Source organism: Vombatus ursinus, unplaced genomic scaffold, assembly GCF_900497805.2.
Source record: "Vombatus ursinus unplaced genomic scaffold, bare-nosed wombat genome assembly UNPS02008996.1, whole genome shotgun sequence".
Classification (NCBI taxonomy): Eukaryota; Metazoa; Chordata; class Mammalia; order Diprotodontia; family Vombatidae; genus Vombatus; species Vombatus ursinus.
The window spans coordinates 7,773,969-7,779,906 of NW_020948774.1; the positions used below are offsets into that span (position 1 = coordinate 7,773,969).

Genomic DNA, 5,938 nt, shown 5'->3' on the forward strand with positions numbered 1-5,938 from the left:
AAGTTTCTGCACAATAAAATTATTGCACCTAGAACAAAAAGGAAAATGGTGGAGTGAGAAAAAAATCTTTGTATCAAATTTCCCTGATAAGAGTTTGGTATTCAAACTATATAAATAATTAACCAATGGTTATGAACAAATAGTTCTCAAAATAATAACTATAAACTATCAATAATTGTATGAAAAGTGTTCCCAATCACTAATGATAAGAGACAGCCACATCAAAACAACTCTGAGGTTTTACTTTGCACCCTACAAATTAAAAAATATAATTAAATATGAGAATTGTCCATGTTGGATGGGTTGTGGGATCAGAAGCATACTGGTACATGATTGGTAGAGCTGTGAATCAGTACAACCATTCTAGAAAGCAATTGGGAATCATGCAAATCAAATCACTAAAATATCCAAACCCCAGAGATTCCACAACTGGACTTATACCCCAAGAAGATCATTGATATGAAGAAAGTCCCCATATACACCAAAATATTTATAGCAACACTTTCTAACAGCAAAGAATTGGGGGGAAAGCAAGTTGTCAATTGATTGGAAAATGGCTTAAAAATGTGGTATATGAAAATAATGGAATATTGCTATTCTGTAAGAAACAACAAATATGATAAATATAGGAAAGCACAGAGAAATTTACATGATCTGATACAGAATGAGATAAGCAAACCAAGAAGAGAAAATATGTAATGTCTACAATAATGTAAATAAAAAGAACCACCATAAAACAATTAAAAGTGAATGGTGTAAAAAGAACAAACATGGTCGCAAAGAAGAAATATGAGGACATACATCCATTCTACTCCTTTGCAGAGGTGGACAGCCCCCAAATGCTGTACATTTCATATATTTTCACGTGTTTTTGATGTATTGATCGGTTTTGCTAATTGTTCTTTTCTCTTCTTCCTCTTTTTCTTTTTTTCCTCTCTTTAAAAAATAGTGTTTGTTATATGGGATGGCTCTCTAGGAAGGGAAAAGATGGAAAGATACTAGGAGAAATTCTAGTTGTATAAAAAACAAGAGACATGAAAATTTCTTAAAATAACACATATGAGGGTTAAACATTGTCAAAAGCTTTTTCTCCATGTATTATTTAAATAATATGATTTTTGTTATGTTTAATATTTTTATAATGTTGAATCACCCATGCATCCCTGGTGTAAATCCAACTTAATCATATGGATGATTTTTGGGATAAATTGTTGTGTTGGTCAAGATTTTATTTAAAAATTTTGACTCAACATTCATTGATGATATATATCTATAAATCTCCATCTTTGCTTTATCCTTTCCCAGTGTAGATATAAGGACTATATTTGCCTCATAAAAAAGATTCTGACAGATGGCTTTCATTCTCAGTTTTTAAGAATAATTTGTATAGAATAGCTGTTAATTATACCTTCTGTAAATCCATTTGCACAAGATGTTTTCCCCCCTTTTCTGCAAGTTCAATTTCCTTTTGGGATCTTGGATTATTTAAGATTTCAATTAGTTCCATTAATTTGTGTATTTTATGTTTTTATAGATAATTGTCTATTTCTTTTGTATTCTTAGTTTTCTGGCACATAAGTCTGTATAATAGATTTTGATAATACCTTTTATTTTTCCTATGTTTATTACATGTGTCTTTTTTTTGTTAATTTGATTTTCCTTCCTCCACTTTTTAATCAGTTTGGCTAAAAAGCATTTTTAAAAATTTTATTGGTATTTTCAAAGAACAAATTCCTAGTTTTATCAGTTCTATGTTTCCAATTTATCTATTTCTCCTCAGTTTTCAAGATGTACTCTTTTCTACTTATTTTGAGCTTTTGTTAGCCTTTTTTTAAAATTATACATTTAGTTTGTTATTCTACTCTTCTATTTTGTTAATACATGATTTTAGGGATATATTTTTTTCCCCTAAAGACTGACCTATGTTGTGTTGTATTATCATCTTCTTTCACATAGTTAGTTGTTTCTCTAATTTGTTCTTTGATGTACCTATTGTTTAGGGTTCATTTTTAACTATTCATTCAGTTCTGTGTTTTTTGTTTGTGCTACTTGAACTGATTATGATTTTTATAGTGTTGTAATACAATAATAACAACAACAATAATAATAGCTAGCATTTGTATAGCTCTTTAAAGTTTGCAAAATGCTTTACAAATATTATCACCTTTGATCCTCACAATGACCCTGGGAGATAAGTGCTATTTTATTATCCTCATTTTACAGATAAAGAAACTGAAACAGAAGAGAATAAGTGCCTTGCCCAGGGTCACACAGTCAGTAAATGTCTGCAACAGGATTTGAGCCTGGGTCTTCTAGATTCCAAGTCTTACTCTCTATCCACTATACCACCCAGCTACCATTCCATAAAGAATGTGTTCAATATTTCTACTTTTTTGTTTGCATTTTTGCCACATTACCATACATGGTCTATTTTTTCTAAGCTCTATGGGTTTCTCAAAAATGTGCATTCTTTAGTGGTTTAATGCAGAAGGTGCCCAAAATCTTTTAACTAAATTCTCTAACAATTTATTCATTTTTCAATTTCCCCTTTTGTTTTATCTTTCTGTTAGATTTGTCCTGCTCTGAAAGAGAAAAAGTAAAGTCTCCTACTATTATTGTGCTACAGTCACTGTTTAGCACTCAACTAGCCAGGCACCACTAGGCTAAGATCACAGTCCCAGCCTGCTGTCTTTTGCTAGGAACAGGGAAAGTATCTAGTCCACTGACCCAGTGTTTCCACACTGAATTAATAAATAAAGAGATGTTTTTAAAAGTATAATAGTATAATATAATAATAGTATAATATAATATATAAAATATACTTTTGAAAGTATAATTTAAAAGTATAATATAATATAAAATTATTATAAAAATATAACTTAGACAAATCATTCACTAATTTTATCCAAAATAAAAGAGTAAGACCAACTGCCAAAAATAAAAAATGGAACAGTAGAATTCATAGCAAGTAAAAATGAAATAAATGAAATTATAAGAATTTTTTGCCCAATTACATGCCAACAAAACTGAACTCAAATTAAATGAATGGACATTTAAAACAAATGTGAAATACCAATTTTAACTGAATAAGCAATAGAGAATTTAACTAACATGATACGAGAAAAAGAAATAGGGCAAAGCTATAAATTAACTCCCAAAGGGAAGAGTTGAACCTGAGGACCAGTGAATTCTATCAAATATCAAAGAACAATTAACTCTATTTTTGCACAAATTGTTTGCAAAAATAGCAAAGAAGAACACCTACTAAACTCTTTTTATAAGACAACTATGGTCTTGATGCCCAAAAAAGAAGAGATAAAGCAGAGATGGGAACTATATCACTACTACCTCTAATTAATATCAATATAAAATGTTGAATAAAAGATAATACACTATTACCAGGTTGAATTTATACAAAGAATTCAAAGTTGATTCAATATTAGGAAAACTAAAAAGATAATAAACCACATGACTGTATCAATGGATACAAAAAAGGATTTGACAAAACATACCACTCTTTCACATTAACAAATTAACCTTTCCTTAATGTGGTAAACTATCTGAAACTGTGAACAATGGATATTTCAATGGAAATTTTAATGGAATTTTAAAACAAGCTTTAAAATTCTTTCCAATAAGTTCAGAAGCAAAGTAGGGATCTTAATTATCACCAACATTATTTGATATTGTTTTAGAAATACTTGTTATAGCAATAAGACAAGTGGAAAAGGACCCATGATTTTATTCATCCTACCTCACTCAAAGTAACTAGCACAGAAGTAGAAATTGAAGGGATGCCCATCAATCGAGGAATGGCTGAACCAGTTGTGTTATGTGATTATGATGGAATACTATTGCATTATAAGAAATGATGAGCAAGATGCTCTCAGAAAAACTGGAAAGACTTGCATGAATTGATGCAAAGTGAAATGTAGTGTATACAAAGTAATAGCAATATTGTAAGATGATCAGCTATGAATGACTTAGCTATTCTCAGCAATACAATGACCTAAGACAATTCTGAGACACTTATGATGAAAAATGCTATCCATCCCCCAAAAAAAGAACTGATGGTGTCTGAATACAGAATAAAGCATCTTTTTTTAACTTTATTTTTCTTGAAGTTTTTTTTTTCACAACATGACTGTTACGGATATGTTTTGTACGACGACACATGTATAACCTATATCGAATTGCTTGCCTTCTCACTTGGGTGAGGAGGGTGGAGGAAGGAAGAGAATTTGGAACTCAAAGTTTTAAAAACAAATGTTAAAAATTGTTTTTACGTTTAACTGGGAAAAATAAAATACTAAATTTTAAAAAATAAAAATTAAAAAATAAAGTAACTAGCAACATGCTATCCTTGATACCTTTATCAGGTGAAACACCTCCACTGAATCAGTCAAATAAAATCAAATCAGGGCAAGTCAACAAGAATTTATTAAGCACAGGGCCTGGCACATAATAAATGCTATATAAATGCTGATTCCCTTTCCCTTCCCTTCCTCTCCCCTCATTAAGATCCAAATGAACACATAAGCTAAATATAGTCATATAATAAACAAATTAGACAAGGGAAAGAGATACTTTTCACAGCTATGAAAACTTCTTGATTAAACAAAGGATAGAGAAGATCACAGGATTTAAAAATTGACAATTTTTGAATGTCTACTTCAATTTTATTTAACAAGAACTGAACAAAAATGTCACTAAGACAAAGTGTTGTAAAATATTCAACATTGAATCTAATCATGTAAGTTTTGAAACTTTAAACCCATAATGGTTGTCAGTAAATAAGCCCTTTTACTTTGTATGAAAATTTAAGTTTGTTTTTTTTTCTCTTATGACTCACCATTTTCTTTATTTGTACAAAACAGTGAATAGAATAATCATACCCTGACTGGGAAAAAAATGGTGGTTCAGGGTTTAAACAAGTCCTTTTGTCCTGAAGCATCTATTTTGAAGGCTTGGGACTAGCAGCTTTAGCCCCAGCATCTTTGGGTTTGGCCTCAGCAGCCTTGGAATCACTGGGCTTTGTGGCCTTAGAATCAGACTTGGCTGCCTTGGGATCAGATTTGGCAGCCTTGGAATCAGACTTGGCGACCTTGGCATCAGATTTGCTGGCCTTGGTGACAGACTCTCAGCCTTGGGGTCAGTGGCCTTGGCAGCCTTGGGGTCAGTGGTTCTGGCAACCTTAGAGTCAGACTTCATGACCCCGGGACCTGGACATTTGGTGCCAACTCTAGGGCCTGGATGCTTGGTGGCCATCTTGTGGCCAGCACACTGGGCACTGACCTTGGGGATCTTGAGCCTGAGGAGCTTGACCTTGGAGGCCTTGGTGCTCAGGGACTTGATGGTCTCTGCTTGGGCCTTGATGGCTTTGGTGTTGTTGGCCTGCATCTTCCTCAGGCCCTTCTTGTTGTGTTTCTTGGCAAAGCGCATGTTTTTCAGAAACGGGGGGTCAACCTGTTTCAGAGACTTGTATCTCTGTGACCTAGGTTTCTTGATGCCATTTCTTTGCCATTTTCATGATTGGTTATGGGTGGTATGGTTCTTAGACAGCCATCTTTACACCGCAGCCTATGCTAACAAGCACTCCACTGACCCGAAGAGGACAAAATGAGAGAGAGAGAAAAAAGGAAGAAGCGCGGGGCAGTGCCAAAATTTGAGTTTTTTGTAAAGCCTTTAGAAAAGGACTGTTACACCTGCTCCCCATTTTCAAATCTAGACTCTTCTGTAGCTCTTCATCCACAGGGTATTAAGTGTGAAGGAAAACAAACTTCCAAGGCTAGGGGAATGTTAGAGCCTGCAAACAGAAGTTGACTGAGGCTCGGCAGTAGGGTGGACTGGGCACTGCTAGTGGCCACCTTCCAACTCCCCACTCACAAAGCCTTCAGGGGCCTAAGCCAGTGCCCCCCACCCCCCCACCCTGGCAGAA

The 5,938-nt window shown here is 33.7% G+C and overlaps 1 pseudogene; it reads right to left on the minus strand.

The window, feature by feature from the left end:
- Window positions 1–4,940: 4,940 nt before the first annotated feature.
- LOC114034431 overlaps window positions 4,941–5,938 on the minus strand; it is a 2,921-nt pseudogene continuing 1,923 nt past the window's right edge.